This window comes from Dipodomys merriami, unplaced genomic scaffold (assembly GCF_024711535.1).
Source record: "Dipodomys merriami isolate MVZ:Mamm:240054 unplaced genomic scaffold, mDipMer1.0.p SCAF_397, whole genome shotgun sequence".
NCBI lineage: Eukaryota > Metazoa > Chordata > Mammalia > Rodentia > Heteromyidae > Dipodomys > Dipodomys merriami.
The window spans coordinates 709,006-720,226 of NW_027205570.1; positions in this window are offsets into that span (position 1 = coordinate 709,006).

An 11,221-nucleotide genomic window follows, 5' to 3' on the forward strand; every position below is an offset into this window, starting at 1 on the left:
TTTTCTCCCAAGGTCCTCCTCTCTCTTTCCTTTCTTTCTCTGACTCTTGGGCCTTGAACTCAGAGCCTAGGTGCTGCCCCTGAGTCTTTGTGCTTAAGACCAGTGGACTAAGGCTTGACCCTCACATCCACTTCTGGCATTTTCTTTTTGGTAGTTAGTTGGAGATAAGAGTCTTACAGGCTTTCCTGCTCAGAACTTAAGCCTCGATCTTCCCATCTTAGCCTCCTAAGTAGCTAGGATGACAGGCATGATGCACAGGCATCCAGCTCAAACCAAGGTTTCTTCATGTGTTGTGGAACCAGCACTGGAAATTTTCATCATCTGTGACCTATCCCCCCCACCCCGAGCTTGGCGCACACTGTAACTCTTTGTTGGATAAATAAATAAGCATCTGTCTACGACAATACTACAGAAAAGTCCCATCTGATTCTGGTAAGCATCTTGGGTGGGCATAACCTGATGTAACTCTCCCACAGTTCTCCCAACTCCCTCTTCCTGTCCTTCTGGTGCCACCGCACTTAACTCTTTTGGCTCCGAGGACGTGAGCCACGATGTACTTGCTGGATTCTGGGGCCTCTGGGATGCCTATCTTAAAGATCTCTGTCCAGAGGCTGACCAGCTTTGTGGCACTCAATTCCCCACTCAGGTGTGAACAAGGTTGCCGTGAGCTGAACGTCTGGCTGAAGGGGCATACTCTCCACCGCCTGGGGCCAGACAGGATGGTCCACCATATCCGGCCCCCAAGTTTCATGTTGCAGAGAAAGGATCCTTGAGGCATCCCAGGTCTCTGAATCTCCCAGAGTCCAGTACAGGTGAAAGGAATCGTCTCTGCTTACAGCTGGCAGGTTGGGGATGGTGAGGTCACAATCTCTGCTCCCCACAACATTCTCAACTGTGGTGGCCACCCTAGACAGAGCCAGAGGCTAATCAGTAGCTGCTGGAGAAAGGCAGTCAGAGCACGATGTTCGTAGCAGGAGACCATCTGTCTAGGGAACTCTACCTGTGTTGCTTTGAACATCATTGTTTGGCAGCTGAAATGGTCAGTCTAATTTGACCCATAATCCCAGGTGTTAGTGGAAATTGCCAACTTCAAGTAAAAACCTTGGAAAAGATGGCATTTCACTTGTCCCAATCAAACGTAAAGGGTTCCAAAGTCAGTGGACTCTTTTCCTTCCAGGCAGCCTATAGCAGGTTACAGAAACTGGCATTCAGAGAGCCCTAGCTAACTGCCATGTCCTGATACTGAGCAGGCTCCAGCAGAGAGAACACACTTGCATACCACTGCCCAGCTGGAAACGGCCCAGGCAGGACAGAGATTGGAGTCTGCAGGACTCCAGGGAGGACTGCACAAGAGTGCACTGACACGGAAGGGAATCCACACCACCAGTGGGGGCCTGTAGCTCTCTGCCCAGATGCCCACACACACATCAATGTCCTGGGTAAGGTTGCCCTCTCATCCTTCGTCGTGGTGAGCCATCAGCCATATCACACCGTTCAGTACATCCCAGACCCTCCTAGCTTCACAGCCCCTGCCCTCCTCCCCCACATCTCATTCCCAAATTATGTTTGGCAGACACATTCCCAAGCCTTGAATTAGTTCCAACTATACACACGAGAGCAGAGTGTCTGGGTGGAAGAGTGTGGCTGTGGTTACACGCATGAGCCTTCTGGCTGAAGAAAGAAGGACAGGTGTCCACTCTGGTCTGCACTTCCCACAGGCCTCCGAGTAGAGACCTAGACAGGCCCAACAGCTACAGTTGGCTACAGGAAAGGGGAAGAGGGAGGTGGAAAGAAGTGGAAAGGAAATCTACTGAAACCTTCTCCAAAGATGCCATGAAATGATGAAGGAGAAAACAGAAATTGTGGCTGGGCTTGTATTGGGCATTCATGAAAAAAGAACAACAAATACACATACACAAAAATAAAATGCTTTTGCTCTTTTTAGGCACGGTGACTAATGTATATTTTCATTGTTCTCATCTCCCTACACTCCCAACACACACACACTCACACACACACACACACACACACACACACACACACACACACACACACACACACACACACAAACACAAATACAAACCAGTGACAGAAGACTCATTCATGCAGCACTTGCAATTTACCACCTGATCATTCACAGTCAGTCTGTACAAGGAGAAAGATGATCGCTCTCTCTCTCTCTCCCTCTCTCTCTCCCTCTCTGTCTCTGTCTCTCTCTGTCTCTCTGTCTCTGTCTCTGTCTCTGTCTCTGTCTCTGTCTCTGTCTCTGTCTCTGTCTCTGTCTCTGTCTCTGTCTCTCTCTCTCTCTCTCTCTCTCTCTCTCTCTCTCTCTCTCTCTCTCTTGCACACACAGACTCAGGGCATTGTCTCTCCTGAGTTAGTTGGTTCCTCATCTGGGAAATGTAGAAGCTCGAGCATGGGGATTCCCTGGTCAGAACCAGGGGATCCTACCAAGGAGAACATTGCTCTAATAACACAGAACCCCCCTGCCTCTCCCTTTCGCCAGGGACAGACCCCTCCCATTGGGAACAACCAGCCTTGAGTCCCCATTCACTAAAAACCCTATGCTAGGACTCTTGGGTGAAGGAGTCCTGAGACAGGTGGCTCCTCAGAGCCAAGAGAGAAAACAAAGAAGGAGGTCATAGTGCTTCTAGAGGGGTGTCTGACCCGGGGTGGGGGCAGTGTTGGGGAATTTAATGGAGTCCTAAAGGCTATATACATGGATGGACTCCCTACTTCCAGCCTAGATGCTTCTGGGTGACTTGGTGGATTCTTGAGGAGGACGAGGAGACCAAATGTACCAGGAGCACTAGCAGAGCTGGCAGAGCTGGGAAATATCATAACTCTGGGAAAACTGTTAACAGCTGGGGTGGGAGGGGGACAGGACAGGTGTATGTGTGCTGGAGGAACACACCTCCCAAATATTCACCTCCCATCTGACCCCTAGTGCCCTCACCTCCCTACTGGGCTCTTCTGGGACCTCTTCAAGTGAAGGTGTGACTGAGCACAGAAGACAGACAAGGGCTCCCACAACAATAAGGGGGCCTATCTTCTGCATCCAACACCCTCTACCCCCAGAAAAAAAGGAAAAGACCTGAGAGGTGCTGCTACCCACCTCTGACTAAAGCCATCAGGTTCTCACCAGCGAGAGGAAGGGTGCAGATATGCGGCTGTGTGGCTCCCACTGCTCCAAGCCAGAGGCTCTGGGGTGTCCCCTCCTCACCCATTTCTTCATCTTCTCTTTTCCTGGGGACACTGGCCACTAGGGATGGGAATGGGATCCCAGGGTCAACACCTCACCTCAGCAACTGGGTCTCATTTGTGGCAGAGCCAGGGCGGACTGTGGGGCATGAGGGAGGTGCAGGTGGGACAGGAGAGGAGAGGCAGGAGGCGTGGGTCTGGGTCCACTGGGGGAGTGACAGGAAGTCACGAGGTACAGGGGTCACGGGGTGTGGGCCCAAGGGACAGTCACTTATGTGTGTTGCTGGGGAGAAGCTATAGGCGGTTGCTCCTGGTGTTTGAGGGCCCTGGAGTCTGAGGACCTGGGGCGGGGTCAGGTTCGGGCCACAAGCAGGTTAGGGCTGCGCCATCTCTGCCAGACAACTGAGAGAAACACAAAGGATCTGAGCTGGCAGCACCATGTGTTAAATGTGGCACTGCTGGGAGGGGGCAGGGGCGTCTGTGGGTGCCTGGGAAGGCTGTGAGCTTCCTCTGCTCCTCCTCCTCAACTGCTGATACTGCCCATTCCTCAGTAGCCTCTGACATCACCTCAGCAGCCTCCTCCCCAGGGGCCTCTGCTTTCACCCCCGCCCCATCTCAGCAGCCACCTTCTCCACTGCTGCACCTCAGCCACTGCCACCTTGCTCCCCCAGCCAGGATATCAGACTCATTGATGCCATGGACGCCTCGCCTCCATGGGGCTGCTCGGCAATATGCCTGCTGTGCTGGCTCCGCATGCTCTCTGCTCCTTGCCAGGACCCGCACTATGATCTAAGTGGCCTCCAGCCACTGAAGCTGCTTCCCCTCCTGCATGTGCTTGCTCTTCTCTCTGACCTCACTCTCTGCCCTCCACTCATCTCCTAGGCTGCCCCACCCCCGCCCGTGCATGTGCGCCCACCCTCACAGGGCCCTGGCCTTGGCTGCCATTGCAGTGTGCCCCTGGGCAGCCCTCCCCTGGGTTCGCCCCCTCACCCCGACCACAATGGCAGCCCTGACTGGGCCCTGGTTCTTCCAGTCCATGGAAGCTTCCAAGCCATGGCAATTGCAACCTCACTTCAGCATAGCACTCCCCACCAACCCCAGTACCTGCTCGGGGAAAACTAGTCTCCCCTCAGCCCCACTCCCTCTACTCCACACACCAAGCAAGTGCATGGTGACCCTTGTGTGTGTGTGTGTGTGTGTGTGTGTGTGTGTGTGTGTGTGTGTGTGTGCATGTGTGTGTTTGATTGTGTTTGTGTGCCTCTGATTGTTGGGATAACTACCACTGAAGGACTCAGAACATAGCACCCTTTTGAATGACGCAATACACAGCCCACTTCCAAAAACAGCACAAAGCACCCTGTGTAAAGGACTCAGCACACAGTTAACTTTGAAGGTCTCAGCAGATAGTACCCTGTTTAGAGAACTCAGCACACAGCACTATTTGAAGGAGGGAGACCATAGCCTGCAATGTAAAGGACTAAGTGCATGACATGTTTTGAAAAACTCAGCCTGTAGCACTCTTTCCCAGGTACTCATTACATAGCACCCTGGGTTAAGACTCCACACACAGCACCCTTTGAAGGGCTGAGTATGTAGCACACTGTGTGAAACACTCAGTGCACAGCACCCTTTGAAAAACTCAGCATATAGCACAATTTTGAAGGACTCAGCACAATCACATTGTGGAAGGTCTCAGAACACAGCACCATTTGAAGGACAGTACAGAGCACCCTCTGTAAAGGACTCGGCACACAGCACTCAAAAATCTCACCTCATCCCTCTCTTCCCAAGGGTTCAGCACATAGCAGCACCCTTTGGGATGAATTAACACACCACACTTTTTGAAGGACTCAGCATACAGTACATTGTGTAATGGACTCTGCACACAGTACCCTTTGGAAAACCCAGAACAGCTCAACTTTCTTAGGGACTCAGAACATAGCACCCTTTGTGATGACTCAGCAAACAGCACAAAACCCCCAGGTGGAAAGGACCCAGCAAACAGCTCCCCGTGAAGGTATCAGCACATAGCTGTATGTCACAAGTTCAGCTGTCATTAGAATTAGTGTGCTTTCTTCAGTATCACCGTTCTTCAGAAATACTTCACAAATCCTATTAGTTCACATTTGGCTAACCGGTGTTTTATGGAGGAGGGTCAGCTGGGGGTCTTGAACTCAAAGCTTGGGGCCTTGTCTCTGAGCTCTTTGTTTCAATGCTAAAGCTCGACCATTTTGAGACACAGCTCCAATTTTGTTTTTTGGGATTGTACTTTGACAGGCCTTACAGTGATCAGAAAGGCCAAGTAGGGGTGTCCATGGGCAAAGGCTCTTAGCTTGGCCTGGAGCTGACCTCTCCCTTCCTTGTGCCCCTCAGAGCCAGGCCTCCTGGAGCTCTCTTGGTCTAGGTTGGAACAGACCTGCTCTGGCATCAGCACTCAGGATGAGCAAAATCAGCTTGGCCTGGGTCACTTTCCCAAATTGAACTGTAGAGGATGATGGCAGGGGAGGGGGGGAGGAAGAGGGGAGGGGCAATGTCCCGTGTCTGGCCACCAGGGGGCAGGAGTATCCCACCATAGGGATGGTTCCTGCGAGTTGGGTTTACTCTTGCTTCCCTGGGGCCCCCATCATGCTTCAAAGCCACCCTGGACATCGAAGTCCTTGAGACTCTTACCTACATTTAACTATAGAAAAGCAAGTGGGGCTGTGGCTCAAGTGGCAGAGCGCTAGACTTGAGCAAGAAAACTCAAGGATAGAGCCTAGGCCTTGTGTTCACACACACACACACACACACACACACACACACACACACACACACACACACACACACACACACACACACACACCCCACATGCATGCAAAATCAAAGATTTCTACACTGCAATCTTTGGGTATTCTCTACCTTTTCCCCACTAAGCCTGGTGGTTGTTGGCCTAAGAGTTTGATGCATACATCACCATCTGGCATCTTTGATTTTAAGGAACAGAATGGATAGAAGGTCAGCCTTCCCGCATCCCAGTTCCTTAGTCATGTCAATGTCTATCCAGTCCGTTTGGGGCTCCTTTTACAGACTCGCCAAGAAGCCTTCAAATGGTATCACATGCTGGGCACTGGTAGCTCACTCCTGTCATCTGAGCAACTTAGGAAGCTGAGATCTGGAGCTTTACGGTTCCAAGACAGCATGGGCAGGAAAGTGTGTGAGACTCTTATCCTCAATGAACCATCAGAAAACAAGAAGTGGCCTTGTGGCTCAAGTAATGACTTCTAGCCTCGAGAAAAAGAGCTCAGGGACAATGCTCACAGCCAACAACAAAAAGGAGAGGTATTGCATGTTGGCTTTGGGATTAGCATGGGCCAAATGTAATTGGAATTTTCAATTGCTCCAAGACAAAGCAGTACCTCCTTTAGTCCCTGCTTCTCCATCTCGTCTCACCCCCTGGCCTTGGCCATGCTTTAGGTCAGCCTGGTCCTGGCTGGACGGGAGGGCTTCAAGGAGGAAGATCCCAGAGCAATCACCCCGCCTCTTTCTGCCCTGCTCACCCTGCTGTTTCTGCTCTTTGCCATAGACCTTTTTCCTGGAATCCATCTGTGAGGTCATCACTGCCAATATAGTGGTGAATGGTGGTGGTACAGGCTAACAGGGCAGTCAGAGGTGGAAGTGGGTCTGGGACTAGGACCTTCCACGCTAAGTGTGGGCTGAGGCCAGGACTGACCTCTATTTCATCCTGAGCCTTGCAGGGGTGGGGAGTCAGTGTAGACTCCACATTGAGTCAGGTAAGATCGGAATCTGGAGAACCAGTTGTGTGGGGAAGGATGTGGGGCTCAGGGGGGGGGGGACACTGTTGTTGGTACTCCTCTCAGGACTCCCCTCTCCCTCTCTCATCCCTCAATGGTAGAAGAGAAACTTCAACTAAGGGTGTGGGAAGAGGGGGCTGAGGAATATTTCTGTGTGAACCAGACTTGTGCTTCATAGTCATCCTAGCTCCTACTTTCTATTTATCTGAGGAATGGCCATATGGATTTGGGAGGACCAGGGATCATCCTAGCTGAGAATGTGTCTTAGCTGTAGAGTAGTTGCCTAGCATGCTTGAAGCCCTGGGTTTGATTCCACACAGAAAAAGTTGTAGGGAGAGGTGGTGCTCAACTGGTAGAGCAACAGATTTGATCAAAAAGAGCTAAGGGACAGTGGCCAGCCACTGAGTTCAAGCCCCAGGACTGGAAGAACAAATCTTTGTTGGAGGCTTTTTTTTCCTTTGAAAACAAATTATTCTTTGTGATAAGCAAAATATGGACCTCTTCCCTGGCCACCAATGGGCCATTAGATGTCCCTTGAATTTTGGCTGCCTCCTGGCAGCCTCTGCCCTACCCGACCCACAGTTTACCCTTCCCATCACCTGGGAGATAGAGGCCTGAGAGAAGGCCACCTGGCCACCTACTTGTGGTGTCTGCTGAGTTTTTGAGAGTCATGTCACATAGAAAGTTATCATCTGCATGAGTCTACAGAAGAAAGGGAGGGAGCAGCCCTTGCCCAAGCCCTCGAGCTGTAGGCTGCTCTGGGTGTGGGGCATCTGCCACAGGATGTGCTCTGTGGGGGAGTCTTCTATGTGGTCGGGAACTCTGACCTCTCCTTTGGCAGTTTCCAATGGTCTTGAAGTTGCAATTCTTCAAAACATTTCTGCTCCTCCCTCATTTTGCCCACTCTGGAGCCTGAGGCGTCTGAAGGGACGGTGGTTGCAGGGGCCTCAGCCTATGCAGGCATCTGGAGCATTCTGTCAGCACCTTCCCCTGCGAGTAGCAACAGCAGCTCTCTCTTCTCCATCTTCTGGGAGAGCCGTCACACATGCTTGTCTTTCTCCAAACACAGCTCATACAGGATGAACATCTGCTCTTTACATGACAGGAGGGACTCATCTATGGTGCAAATGTGTGCTGACAGCTGGGTGCATCGATGGTGGAGTTAATCTGCTGGACTATGGAAGTCCACCTCATCATGCAGGTCATGGATGAAGCAGATTTTCTTCTTGGATGCCCACGTGTCCCACTTGCCATCCTCATGCCTGCTGTGGTAGCAGCTCATGGGGCGGGAGGCTTGTGGTTCCAGCACCATCTTGCACTGAGCTGCTGTGTTGGCAGGGCGCCTGCAGTGGGGCTGCCGCTCCTGCAGCATGAGTATCCCCCTGTGGATCGCTCGCAGAGCCATGTCACCCTAGGTCTGGGGCATGTCTCTGTCTTCTGCGATTGTCATGTTGGGAGAAGTCACCTCCTCACCTTTTGCTTCTCCAGGGCTCACAGCTTCCACTCCCCAGGGAAAGCCAGGAAGCTCAGCTGGGCCTGCAGGCTCTCCTTCTGTGGTCTGGTCACTTCTAGGAACTTAACCTGTCCTACCACTTTGGGGGCACCTCGTCCCCCCAGTTGATTGGGCCCTGCACTTGCTTCATCTGGGTGTGCCTCTGAAGGGTCTATTGCAGGGCCTCCTCAGAGTTGAGCCACTCATTGGAGGCAATGTGCTGCTCACAGGTGGCTCTGAGCTCTTGCAGCTGGGCTAGGGACTGTTCCTGCTGCTCCTGCAGCTCCCAAGCTGCTTGGATCTCTCTCTCTCTCTTAGCCACCTCTTTACATTCGTCTATCTTCTCCTCTGAGTGGACTAGCTGTTCCCACAGATGTTTCTACACCTGCTGCTCTGTGTCCAGGATGCTGGTGAGCTCCTCCTTCTCACCTCTTACCCTGTGGAAAGCATCCCACAGCAGAGCCAGCTGTTCCTCTTGTTATGGGTTTCACACACATGTGCATCGTGGGGTCTCGGGGATCTCCTGCCAATCCTTGGCCTTTTCCTCCAGTCTCTGTAGTTTCTCCTGCTGCTCCGCATTCTGGAGACAGAGCCTCTGGTTTTCCTTGACCTGGATGTGAAGTTGTTTCTCCAGGTTTTTCAATTCCATCTGTCTATGGTATTCCTGGGCCTGCAACTGCCGCTCAGCCTGAGATGGTTCTGCCAGCTTCCTCCTCAGTTCCCCCAGCTCATTCTCTAGGTCAAGCACCTGCCTCATCCTTTGCTCCTTCTCCTCTGTCAGTTGGTTCACCTGCTTGGTGAGCCAAGGAAAGTCCTCCTCCATTCAGGCCTGTCAATGCTCAGGTCCTCTGGGAAGGTGTTTCTCTCCAGATTTGCTGAGTTGGCCATCCAGATCAGATTGTCCAATAGTCCCTCCAGTAACAACGCCCCACCAGCACTTGTTGGAACTTGCAGATTCTGTTCTTCCTGTTACTCTTCTGTGTCCAGAGCACTCCCAGCTTCTTCTGAAATTCTGTGTTCACTTTCTCCAGGTCATCGAAACTTCTGGTCTTTTCCTCGAGCTGAAGTGTCACATATATCAGCTCTTTGAAAAACATTTCTTTCTCCTTCTGTGCAGTAGTGACCACAGAAGCCGCCATCTCCAGTTCTGCCATGTGCCGTTTTGAGACCTACAGGTGGCTGGTGAGAACTCCTTGCTCTATTTCTCTGCCATTGGTTGCCTGCTTGACTTGGGCCAGTGCAGATTGTAAATCACTTTCTGCTGAAACCAACCTCTGTATGGGTGGCTTGTGGATCTCTAGCTCTGTTTTTGGTGCTTCGTGCACCTGAGCTATCTTCTCCCTCTCTTTCTCCAGTCAATCCAGCAGGTTTGTCTTTTCCTGCTTCAGTGGTTGGATCTTGGCACAGAATGCCTGGTTTCTTTTGTTGCAATCCAGGGTAGGTATCACATGTAAATAGCACCTCTGCAGATCCTTGGTGGTATCAGGAATATTGACTATGACTGTGTCCAAAGGCAAGGGAGGCCCGCAATCAGCATCAGCTTTGGCCAGACGCTCTGTTGAATCACGCTCCCCAGTGGTGTTTGTCATGGGGATCCCTCCCTTTTTCCTGTTCTTTGTTTTCTTGAATGTTGCAGGTCTGATGGAAGGATTCTTCTGCCGGTGTTCTGGCAGTAGTTTCTTGTCTGTAGCTCTCTCATGGAGTCTTGTTGTTTCAGACATCTGAGCACTGGGATGGGAAAGATGGGCTGGCCACATTACCAGGCTCTGGGAAATCCTCTATTCTCCCACTCACTGACTAGGATGTCAATTTCCTATTCTATTCCAAAGTCTCCTCGAATCTCCTGCTCACCACTCAGCCACCTCTACCTTCCTCAACTGCTGGTGGTAGTGTCGAACAACTGACGGAATCCTGGTGCTGGGCAGCATGGAATGTGGACATGTCTACAATTCTTGTTTTGCATTGGTCAGAAAGAACCATGAAAAATGGGGGTGTGGCCGAAATTATGAGATGCAGTCACCATGGGTGGAGTCAAGGTGACAGCGGCTCCCCCAGCCCCTTTCCCAGGGAACTCTGTCCAATTCAGTTGGGTACAAGAGGGTGACATGCTTTAGCCGGATGGTTGCACAGATTGTTGTGCATGTCTGTTTGTTGCCAGGATCTGGGCACATTCTTTGAGCTGCTTTTGCTCCAGTGGTAGCCCTCTACCACTGGAGCCACACAGCTTTGTTGACACTGAAGTTGGATCGGGGTCTCAAGGACATTCCTGCCTAGGGTGAATTTGCCCATGATCCTCCTATCACAGCCTTGTAAATATCAAGGAGGCCTGCTGAGAGCCACTGGTTCCTGCTTAATCATGGATGTTGCTGTTCTTGGACAGATCAGTGAGTTCCCTATCCTCAGGTTTAAGTGGTGGGAGCTGGAGCCCACAGTTTGAATCCTGGTCCTGCCACCTCCAAATGGCAGGAGAGCCTTAGAAATTCATTCCTATCTATACGAATACCAATGGAATGTGATTTATGTTATGACTGAATGGGCAGTTCTTGAATGATTCTAGGATAAAATTATATACAATTTTGTTATAGAACACTGATCATCAATACTTTATGAAGCATTTAAACAATCACATTCATTAAATGGAGGCATAATGAAACACCTAAGAATTGGTATTTCATTTCCTAAGAATTGCGCCTCACACAGTATAAAGGTGTCATTTTTTTCTGCCTGGATTGGGATT